The sequence below is a fragment of the Neoarius graeffei genome, chromosome 10 (assembly GCF_027579695.1).
Source record: "Neoarius graeffei isolate fNeoGra1 chromosome 10, fNeoGra1.pri, whole genome shotgun sequence".
In the NCBI taxonomy this organism is placed as follows: Eukaryota; Metazoa; Chordata; class Actinopteri; order Siluriformes; family Ariidae; genus Neoarius; species Neoarius graeffei.
Window position 1 is genome coordinate 55,649,946 of NC_083578.1, and position 12,256 is coordinate 55,662,201.

General features: G+C 40.8%; 1 protein-coding gene and 1 long non-coding RNA gene across 2 annotated transcripts in view; one reads left to right on the top strand and one right to left on the bottom strand.

The window, feature by feature from the left end:
- The window catches only part of grid2 (glutamate receptor, ionotropic, delta 2), a 1,182,816-nt gene that overhangs the window by 711,682 nt on the left and 458,878 nt on the right, over positions 1-12,256 (top strand). The gene's annotated exons all lie outside the window — the stretch shown is intronic.
- Positions 4,601-5,579, bottom strand: LOC132892534 (uncharacterized). The gene is made up of 3 exons (XR_009655455.1): positions 5,489-5,579; positions 5,272-5,392; positions 4,601-4,888 (listed from the first exon to the last, which is right to left on the bottom strand). It is a non-coding gene; the product is annotated as an uncharacterized LOC132892534 (long non-coding RNA).

Below are 12,256 nucleotides of genomic sequence, written 5' to 3' on the forward strand. Positions count from 1 at the left end.
AATATATTGTGGCTGCAAAAAGGCACATACGATATCCACATGCACTGGCGCCATCTGCGGGGGGCACGGACCTTTTTGACCCCCCAAAGATAAAGTTGGGGGGGCAAAAACACCCCAATAATGACAAAAGTAGTAAACAGTACAGATGAACTCATGTTAACTGACGATTGAAACCACCTAAACAAATAATAGCCTAGCTTTGAATGCAAAATAAGTAATCTATAGAAACATCACCTAAAATGTTATGATCGGACATGACCCGCCCCCTTTTCCGCTTGCAATATTCCAATGGTTGGCAGTGAGTGATTGACAGGTTGCACTACGCAAAATTTACACGTCCTTTAGTGCTTTGCGCAGACTTAAGACCTACCTGCGGAGCACCATGACTGCTCCGAGACTGAATTACTTGGCTGTTCTTTACACACACAAGGAACATACAGACCACATTGATTTGAAAAAAATTACCAATGAGTTCAGCGCTTGTGACAGAAGGAGTGATGTTTTTGCGAAGTTTTAGGGCTGATGGGCTATTAGGGTGAATATGATTTTCTCATGTTCATGAATATGATTTTCTCACTGCCTACTTGTTAATTTCCGTGGCCATGAAAGAGATGTGTTGTTAAAGTTTGTAAGTAAGATTAAAATTAACTTTGTCATATCCATTAACTCTTAACAGAAACTACATTCATGTACAGTTGTCTGCCGAATTCATCTCAAAGAAAATTGCATGAAACTAAATTTGTTTACTGAATAAATTGTGTTTCATACAATGTTTAAAGTCGTGAGATTTTTTTAATGCATCATAATAAGTTATCGTTAAAATGGGCGCTTCACACTTGCAATGGTGAATAGTAATGAATGAAAATGACTTACAACTGAGTCTTTCATATTCAACTACATACACTGCCGATGTCATGACGTCACGGTGCAAGAACATAATTCTGACCCCCCAATGTTGACATGAAGTTGGCGCCTATGTCCACATGTTAAAGGATATGTTAATACTCCTGTTCCACAATTTGACACAGTTCCCTGAGGTCTTAATGAAATGTCTGTGGCATGCTTTGGTCAAAATACCACAAGGATAAAGCACCACAGCTCCTTTTCAGCCTGTCTCAACAGCCCTGTACAAAACAGCTGGTTTGCGTGTCTGTTCCTTTAAATGATAATGAGCCACTGCTCAACCTACTCCCCTGTTCCACCAACCAATCAGGTAGCACTTTCCTCATGAGTATTCATTCACACTGACAGTTCTCAAGCTGTGACTGGCAATACAAGGATGGGGGTGGCATAATCTTAATGAGCTATTGACATAGAAGAGGAGCCAAATCTAAATGGCTTATTAAAGCACATGTTTTCTGAAATAGGCAGGACCAAAAAAAAAACCTGACTGGGTTGTCTTATTTCAGTTTGTGGGTTGATAGACACTCCAGATACCAAAATGCATGTGCGCAAACACTGATACATGAGTTTTTCAAAATATGCCCCCTTTAATTTTAATTATTCCTTTTGTCACTCATTGTTCTATATGAAAGCCCTGAAGTGTAAAGAAAAGATGATTCCCAAGTCAATTTATTTTTTCTCCATTGTGTAACGTAACATAACAAAGGAGAAGAAACTAAATTAGTGCACTCGAAAGCAAAATTGGGACATGACTGGATAGCAATTATACTAACTCAAGTGGTAGCTATTTATTCCCCCTTTCTTTCTGTTCTCAACTAACAATTTGCATCTTATGCCAGCTTTGACAAAAGGTGGACTTTAAACATGAGTCATCTCATGTTTAAAGTCTTTACTTTTCTGTAAAGCTGCTTTGCAACAATGTCTATTGTTAAAAAGCGCTATTAAAAAAAAAAACTTGACTTGACTTTGATCACAAGGAGCCCTGGTTGAAATTGTAGGAACAGGTAGAAAAGGCATTGGAAGAGTTAGCCAGTTAGGTGGGCATGATAGCCCAGCAGGTAATATTGATGCCTCCCAGAGTTCAGGGTTTGATTTTGAGCTCCAGATACTGGTTGAGCAAAGTTTTACCTGTGTGTGGCTATCCTGCAGGGTTTCCTGCAGGTAGGTGAATTGAATACTCTAAAACGGAGTGTGTGTGTGGTGATGGATTGGCACCCTGTCCAGTGTTCCTGGAATAGGTTCTGGATCCATTGTGACCTTTATTAAGATAAAGGCAGTACTTAAGAAGAAAGAATGAATGAGTTACTTACAAATCATTCATTGATGGGTGACAGTTTTTTGGAATGGGTTGGGTCCACAAGTGTCATTGCAAATGATCTTCTGAGTACCTTTGTCTTGTGATTTGGAACATTCTGTCCAGATGGGAGTATCCCCTTCCAGGGTGACTATGAACCCATCGACAGTGCACAAGCAGCCATGTAGTAATGGCTTGATGAGTATGAAAATCATCTGCTGTGGCCTTCACAGCCACCATTATCTCTACCCAGGAGGAGTATTTGGAGTGTCATGTTAGACAGCACTCTGCATCTCCATCATCAAAACCCAAACTGAGGGAATATCTCTTGGAAGAACAGTCATCCCTTCAGTTCAGTGACAGAAACTTGTAGAATCTGTGCCAAAGACATATTGAAGCTGTTCTGGTGGCGTGTTGTGGTCCAGCACTTTACTCAGACATTTTTTTTTACATTTGTCTATAGTTAGCTAGTAGTTATGTTAAAAGGCTGTAACCATAGTTAGGCAGAACAGTTGTTGCATTCCTGCTGTGGGCATAGAGTAGCATGCCCATGGTCTGATCACCAGAATTAGATTTTTAAAACAAATTAATAAATTAACACTCTCCCCCCCCCCCCCCCCCCTTTTTTTTTTTTTTTGCTAGGGACTAAAATAATAAATACTTGCTAAAGTGCTACTGTCATTCACCTTTACATACATCATCTATGAAAAACAATTAAAATCCATTCAAGCTTCCCCACAGTGGAGGAGGAAACACATAACGATGGATAGGACTCCCACTGTTTGCAGTAATGACTGTGGCCTCAGGTGTCACTAAAATGAATGAGTGTTGGCTTGAGGAATCTTATGCACCAGACTTGCATTCTTCCTTGTGTTGGATAAAGGTTAGCACAAGTCTCTGTTATTTTTGTTAATTGCTTGAGTGTGTATTTACAGAGAGAAAAGGCACAACACATTATTGTGCCTTTTGAAAACTCCATTTTGCCCAAAGTTTTCCGTTCCTGCTCTCCGAGGGTTTATGAGGAATGCATGTTGTTCTGTTTGTAAACAATGCATTATGCACAAAAAGCATGATTGATGGGACAGTGACATTTGCTGCCTTGTTGTTGCCCCTTGACTGCGCACAGTGGATATAGTCAGGGCTCCATTACCACAGCAGGGAAAGCTATTAAACATCTGTCAGCTAAGTGAGCTAGCATGCATTTGTTCCTCATTCAAATTTTGGTCTAAGTAGGAATATTCACATGAAATCTGGATTCTGTGCCAGGTTTGGCTTATTTAAAAACTGTCTGTATAATGATGTTGATTTTATATGTGATGAGGGACATTCTTGGTAAAGCTTCTATTAGATTGTGTTGGAGCCTTTCCAAAGCTAGCCAAGAATAAGCTGGGGATACAAAATACACTGTGGCTTGGTTTATGCCACAAAGGTTTGTGATCAATGTTTATCCATACTGGGATTTGACATACTTATCATAAAGAAGTATACTTCAAGTTCATTTTATTAAGTATACTTAAGTAAACAAAGTATATTTCCTTAAGTATACTTTTGTGTACCAAGTATACTGATATCAGTGTACTTACAGTAGGTATACTTAAACTAATCTAATACTTATTGGGACTAAATTGGCCCACTTTTAGTTAGGGGTGTGCATTGGCACAGCCCTCACGATTCAATTCGATTACGATTCGGAGGGTAACGATTCGATTCGATTCAATCCGATTCTACGATGCATTGTGATGCGTTAAAATTTCACTGAAAGCAAGGCAAATTTTTCAGTAGTCATGAGCAGTGGTGTAGTGGAGATTTTTAAAGTGGGGGTACGCGATTCGTGACGTCATCGATTTGATATCATGTCAGAAGCGGTAGCCTTTGTTTGGTCGCCTATGTTTGGTATGAATGATTTATATAAATGTTACGTTCTTTTAACAACACAAGAGGGCACAAGAAGACACTTTTTTCCAGACGTTTTTATGTGTGCAATTTTCATTCGTGTTTGTCAGTACAGCCCAACTGTTATGGCGAAAAGCCGCGGTTTATTTTGTCTCCAATAAATATGCCGAAATGGCTAAAGAGGAACAAATTCGCCTTCTCCTTCCGAATGCATCGTCCTAGACAGCACCACTCTGCTGCTGGAACGCAACATAAACCTTGCATAGGTTTAACATGGACTATCAGGCGTGAAGCCAAAATATTGGAAATTATGATACACAAACACCTTTGTTCATGTTCAATTCATGTTCATTTGAGCCGAGCTGCATTCGGAATTCGATATTTTTACTAGCCTACTTACTGCCGTGGCAACAGCTACAGCATGTGTCCAGAAGTTCAAAAAAAGTCACGTCACTCACTCACATCGCATACAAACCAGCAATGGGCTGAAATTTATTATAAAAGGCACCAATCGAATAAATCAAGCATTTAGTCTGGCATGATTGAGGCACCTGCGTATACAAAATACATGACATGCGGCCATTGGGTTAAGCCCTACCATGCACTCCTTCTTAAAGACTTGAGTATTTCTTTAAATTTATTGTCATTTCACATTTTTGGATGTACAACAAAACACTAAACAGGAAGGCCACAAAGATTATGAATTTCAAATCATATATATAATACAGTATGTGGTGAAATTATCCGCGTAAGGATGACCAGGCAGGCGATTATATCAGTTCTGTTGCCCTCTCAGTGCTGGTACCATGAACGCCCGGAAATCACACACACACGCGCGCACACACACACACACACACAGAGAGAGAGAGAGAGAGAGAGAGAGAGAGAGAGACCCTACTGTTATTATTAGGCTATTCAAAATCATAGGCCTATACTGAGCAAAAATCGCATTAGAACTTCAAAGATCATGAAGCATTAAACCGACAGATGGCGGAGTCAACCGTTTACATAATTCTAATATCTCGGCTGCGTTTAGAATGCATTCTACTTTGCGTCGCTACGTTTTACGTAACGTTCGATGGGGGGGGGGCATTGATGATGAGCATAAAGGCACGTGTCACTTACTGTAGAGCGTACAAACTCAGGCCAATGAATGACAGTTTTTTTTTTTTAAATCTCACCTCGGGAGAAGTGGGTGGACAGCGTACCCCCGCGTACCACGCCCACTACACCCCTGGTCATGAGGCAATACAAGCAGTCAGATACTGAACAACATTTTATTGGCTGTTGTGTGCATCACTCCTGTTTTAAACAAAATAAAATTGAATGTTATAGAGTTTCAAATATGAAAAAGAAAACAAATTACAGCTGTTTAGTATTTTTAGCGTTAATAATAACCTGTCTCTCGCAGTCCTCTTCCTCTGCCTCAGCCATCTTGCTAAGCTAGTGCTCTCTCGACTGGCATGCAGCTACAGACTGCGCATGTCTGTGATGTTGCTCCGGAAATGCCCACGGAAGTTTTTTTTTTTTTAAATACGCTGAATCGATCTGGCATGTTGCCGAATCGATGCTGCATGGTCCATGCCCCGCATTGCGATGCATTGCCGAATCGATTATTGTTGACACCACTACTTTTAGTTTATAAAAAGTATACTTTAAAGGGCTGATGACACGTTTTTGACATCTTTGGCGATGTTTTATAACATAAAAAGTAATTCCCGATGATCCATATATTAATTCACGAAGGCGCCTATTTTACAAGTTATGATAAAAAACGCGGCTATTTGGGCAAATTTGACGGGGCTGCAGCACCCAGGAGACGAATGAGGAGGAGGGGCTATATGACATCAGCGAAAGAATCTTCCTCCTCACTTACCAGTTTGTTGTTAATGCGAGAGGTGTTCAGTTTATCATTATTAGTATTATTATTATACTATATATATATATATATATATATATATATATATATATATATATATACACACACACACACACACACACACAGTGGGGCAAAAAAGTATTTAGTCAGTCACCAATTGTGCAAGTTCTCCCACTTAAAAAGATGAGAGAGGCCTGTAATTTTCATCATTGGTACACTTCAACTATGAGAGACAAAATGAGAAAAAAAAATCCAGAAAAATCACATTGTCTGATTTTTAAAGAATTTATTTGCAAATTATGGTGGAAAATAAGTATTTGGTCAATAACAAAAGTTAATCTCAGTACTTTGTTATATACCCTTTGTTAGCAATGACAGAGGTCAAACATTTTCTGCAAGTCTTCACAATGTTTTCACACACTGTTGCTGGTATTTTGGCCCATTCCTCCATGCAGATCTCCTCTAGAACAATGATGTTTTGGGGCTGTTGCTGGGCAACACGGACTTTCAACTCCCTCCAAAGATTTTCTATGGGGTTGAGATCTGGAGACTGGCTAGGCCACTCCAGGACCTTGAAATGCTTCTTACGAAGCCACTCCTTCTTTGCCCAGGCAGTGTGTTTGGGATCATTGTCATGCTGAAAGACCCAGCCACATTTCATCTTCAATGCCCTTGCTGATGGAAGGAGGTTTTCACTCAAAATCTCATGATACATGGCCCCATTCATTCTTTCCTTTACACGGATCAGTCGTCCTGGTCCCTTTGCAGAAAAACAGCCCCAAAGCATGATGTTTCCACCCCCATGCTTCACAGTAGGTATGGTGTTCTTTGGATGCAACTCAGCATTCTTTCTCCTCCAAACACGACAAGTTGAGTTTTTACCAAAAAAGTTCTATTTTGGTTTCATCTGACCATATGACATTCTCCCAATCCTCTTCTGGATCATCCAAATGCTCTCTAGCAAACTTCAGATGGGCCTGGACATGTACTGGCTTAAGCGGGGGACACGTCTGGCACTGCAGGATTTGAGTCCCTGGCGGCGTAGTGTGTTACTGATGGTAGCCTTTGTTACTTTGGTCCCAGCTCTCTGCAGGTCATTCACTAGGTCCCCCCGTGTGGTTCTGGGATTTTTGCTCACCGTTCTTGTGATCATTTTGACCCCACGGGGTGAGATCTTGCGTGGAGCCCCAGATCGAGGGAGATTATCAGTGGTCTTGTATGTCTTCTATTTTCTAATAATTGCTCCCACAGTTGATTTCTTCACACCAAGCTGCTTACCTATTGCAGATTCAGTCTTCCCAGCCTGGTGCAGGTCTACAATTTTGTTTCTGGTGTCCTTTGACAGCTCTTTGGTCTTGGCCATAGTGGAGTTTGGAGTGTGACTGTTTGAGGTTGTGGACAGGTGTCTTTTATACTGATAACGAGTTCAAACAGATGCCATTAATACAGGTAACGAGTGGAGGGCAGAGGAGCCTCTTAAAGAAGAAGTTACAGGTCTGTGGGAGCCAGAAATCTTGCTTGTTTGTAGGTGACCAAATACTTATTTTACCAAGGAATTTACCAATTAATTCATTAAAAATCCTACAATGTGATTTCCTGGATTCTTTCCCCCCATTCTTTCTCTCATAGTTGAGGTATACCTATGATGAAAATTACAGGCCTCTCTCATCTTTTTAAGTGGGAGAACTTGCACAATTGGTGGCTGACTAAATACTTTTTTGCCCCACTGTATATATAGTTATTATGCCTTCGCGTTGTGTTGCCGGCTTTTGCTCCAAAACCCACAAGGATGGGGTAAGTTTATTCAAGTTTCCCAGAGATCCTGAGCTGCATGCGAAGTGGGTGAAGCAAGTCAGGCACACTCGTGACAAGTGGGAGCCCTCACCAACATCCGTCCTGTGCTCTGAACACTTCGATTTGGATCGTTTTGACACCCTTCCCAGCTTAAAGGAATCTCTTGGGTGTTCAGTTCAGCACAAACGTGTGCTGCTACCATCAGCAGTGCCTACAGTATTCTGGAGGGGGTCTACTAGTAGCTATGCCGGATCCAGCAGTCGCCTGGAACAAGGCGACTCCTCCAAAGACAGTCCAACTGTCAGAACATGTGTTGAGAAATGACATAAGATAAAGGTACGTAGAGCTATAGAGTGCTCCGACATGATGCTAAAAATAGTAACCATGCGGTCTTCGCGGCCATCTTGGAAGTGACTCGCTCCAGAGCGCTCATAGAGTACACATCATAGAGTACACATTCATGATAATCATAAATGTAATCATAAAGTCGGCGTGATATCAGTCATGTATTTGCTTGTGAAAGCTTGTTTCTCAAAGCAAAACACTGAGGGAAAGCTAACTTAGCCAGACAAGTAGGCTACAGATTGTCATTTGCTTACGCTGATGTAGGTTATCAAATATTTTGCTTCATTCAAGGATAAAACTAAGAAGCCATAAACTAGAAGACGTGCCTGCCAATATTATCCTAAATGTATCACGGATCAGGCATAGTCATAAGCTTATTATGTTAGCCGTCTGCATGCTCCATTAGGAACTATGTATCCAGTGTAGCATACGGCTTACATGATATAAGCAGTGTTTACACATGCAAGACAACAATACACAATATTAAAATATTGATTCTATAACATTTTGAACAAATACGGGTTGACCTACCAATCCTTGTTATCCAACCTTGTGGTGTTCAATGCTGGGCTGTCTGCCTGTCCGCTGTCCATCTCGGAGTCGGAGTCGCTCTCAGATTGGTGCACAGTAACAGGTTCAAACCTGTATGGTTGGATGCACCCATGTTCGTCATCACTTGATTCTTCCGATCTATCCCACTCACAACACAATTCTAGACTCCCAGAAGAGGAAGAGCTAGAGAGTTCACTGGCGTTTTCATGTGCCATTTCCATTGAGTAGACAGCCAGTGAACCGCAGCGTGTTCTTCCGCTGACGTCACAACATGGCCGCGAGCCACGGACCCAGTTTTCTTGCGCTGTGCAATTAAAAGTTGGATATTCGCGTAACAACAGCTTCTTTTCACGTAATTATAACAGAAATCTAACATGTTTGCCATGTTGTATAGTTTATTTAAGAAATTGCATAGAGTCATGTTTTTGTTTTTTTTTTTATTTTGAGGATAACCCCTTGAGATGTGGCATCTCATTTTCAAGGGGGTCCTAATGACAATACAAAAAAAGAAAAACAGGACTTGAAATGTTCTTGGGACTTGATGTTCGTGTCATCAGCCCTTTAAGTCTAAGAGAAGTAAACTCTGAGTATAGAACTAGTATTTTTTATTTTATACTGCAAGTATACCACAAATAAACTTTATTTTCTAATAGTTTGCTAGTTCTATACTTGTAGTCCACGCTTTAGTTTACAAAAGCATACTTCATAGTATACTGGAAATATACTATGAGTTTACTTGTTTTATAGTTCTAGTCCACTTTTTAGGTTACTTTGTAGTATACTGGAAATATACTACTGGTTTACTCGTTACACATTTCTAGTCGATTATTTAGTTTATAGAAGTATACTTTATAGCATATTGGAAATATACTATTAGTTACTGGTTATATACATCTAGTCCACTTTTTAGTTTTGAAGTATACTGCAATTACCCTTCTAGGTATAGAGGGTTCCCGCATGACGTCACCGCGCCACGAGATTTCGGTAGTCGCCATATTGGAAGACCAAGTACACATCTATGCAAGTACATACATACATAAAACAAACTACACCTGAAATGTAGCCAGGGCCGGTTCTGCCCTAATCTGGACCCTGGTGCAACATCGCGCAACCCACACCAGTCTAAATCAGGACAACCAGTGTTCGAACTACGGGGGTACTCAGGGGATCCGAGATCCCCTGAAACGGACATGAGATCCCTTAAAAACATGATTTGGGAAATGTTGGATGGTCTCTAAAATATTGGCAAAATGATGTTTATTGACATAGCAATCGTGTGTAATGGGAAGCATTTGCATATCCGAAGTGTTGTGTTTACATCAAAGATAAAATAAACCGATATGACAACGACTGCTGCTGCCAGGTTGGTTGTTGAGTAGCCTGACTGTTTTTTTTTTTTTTCTTGCGTGTGGTATCATTGTTGACGCGAGGTTGTTTTTTGAACATGCCAATGCGGACACGATTTCCCCTGATGAGTTATGACTTCAGACGCGATGCGTGTGTGGAGGTGTGGAGTCCGTGTGATATGTGCGTAAGATAGGCTTCTCGTGTTTGGAGATCCGCGCTCCGAGACAAGCGCAAGCACCCCCAAGGGAAAAAAAGGGACCCCCCGAAAATATCGGCATAGTTCGAACACTGAGGACAACCATCACATAACTATAAACATTTTATATCAACTATTTTAACTAAATGGGCTATAATAAATAAGCCTGCAGGCAGCCACAGCGGGCTGCCTCAGAAAAGTAACCATTCAATGACACAACTGAAAGCCTGCAGCCACGGCGGGCTGCCTCAGAAAAGTAACCATTTGTCCTACCTTAAAACTCGTTTTGCATTTTCTGCCTCCTTTTTTGTATTTTCGACCCTCCGTTTTTCTTTCCTTTTCTGAAAACCCGATTTGTGTCCAGACATTTTGTTCTGCTACCAACGAACTAACTCGTCAGGTCTCTCGAGTCCGCGATGAAGGGCAACAATTGATACATTTTTACAAACAACCAATAAACAGCCAATAGGGAGGTTGCAACGTTCAGGCTCTCCTTTGCTCACAGACACTCAGTAATGCACTTATTCTCTGTCTCCTGGCAGAAAGCTCCTTGGTTTGCTTGTGTCTCAATCACAGCTGGTATTCTGTAGAAAGACTTCTTTTCACCTTTCCCATCAGCTTTGTTGGAACACCCTAACACAGCACAAAAGTTTACCATTGTAGGTTTATGATGAATCAAGTGCCTCGTGGGTTTAAATTCCGCGCACTGCCGTTATTTCCCCCTAATCACGAGTTTGTTGGTCTTCCAATATGGCGCAAGGTCCGTTTACTTCCGGTTTCCGGTGACGTCAGTGGGAAGGGTCTATACTATTAGTTTTCTAGCCCTAACCCTTACCTCATGTACACTACCAGTAGACAACCTAAGTGTTTTGTACCTTAAGGTACAATGAAGTTATAAAGGTAAGAATTCACAAAATAACAACAGATACCCAGAATTAAGAACATATTCATTTTTCTTTAAAAATCAAAATTTACTACAGGGCAAGTACACTTAAACATAAGGCACACATATTTTAATGCTTTATTACACTTTAAGTATATCTTGATCAAAAGTTTAAGCTTAAAGGTGCCCTTCCACCAAAAACGTTTGATACTGGCTCTTTTTGAAATACCATAGTTCACTCCGAGTTGCATATGCATGCTCCATGTGAAAATGTAATTCTACTCCCATTCCCTGTATTAGCTTATGAAAGAAAATAGTCGGAAAAACGAGCGGATCAGAAAAAGCCATACGAAGTTACGTCACTTCGAAAATTAGTATTCATGGCCTCGCCCACCTTGGCTTGCGACCGCCCACGGGAAGAAAGTTCGGATTTAAGCATGAGGAGAGATAGCAGAGCCCATCTCGTCAGTAGCTAACGAAGAGGACCTAACAGCAAGTTGAAAACATGTCTGAACAAGTTCGTGCCTGTGTTATTTGTGACAATAACACGTCAACGTTGCATTTCTTGCCCAAGATAGAAGAGGTGAAGAAGAAATGGTTGGAATTTATCTTTGGAACGCCACCAGCGAAGTATAATGCAGCGTTAGTGTAGCGAGCCACAAAATTACACATGCAACTCCTGTGAGTGTACACACTAGAATGGTTTATTAAGGTTGCCACTCCTCAATACAGGTGCTGTCGCCACCTAGTGGTGTTACCATAACACTGATAGTTAAAGTGATAGTACCACAATTCTACATCCCCTTTCTTCCAGATGAAAGTAACTAGACTTAACACAAACCATATTTCATAACCTGAACTGTAGGCATCACATAACAGATTCAGAACAAAAACACCTATTGAAATTATCTGTCCAGGCTGCCTATCACAGAACATGAGATTACACACAACATAAATATTAGGGTGCTGTAAGAGCAAAAGGCTAGTTCAGTTAACAAATGAACACATGGATATCATTTCCATATCTTGATTCCAGTTTTTTTTTTTTTCAAGTACTGACATAGTCCCAATAACGCTGATTGGGTTGGCTGACTCTGCCTGCTCGAGTCACCACCAACTGTCTCTCAGATGAGCCAGCAGTATTGACCACTGGTGTGACACTAGGAGGTG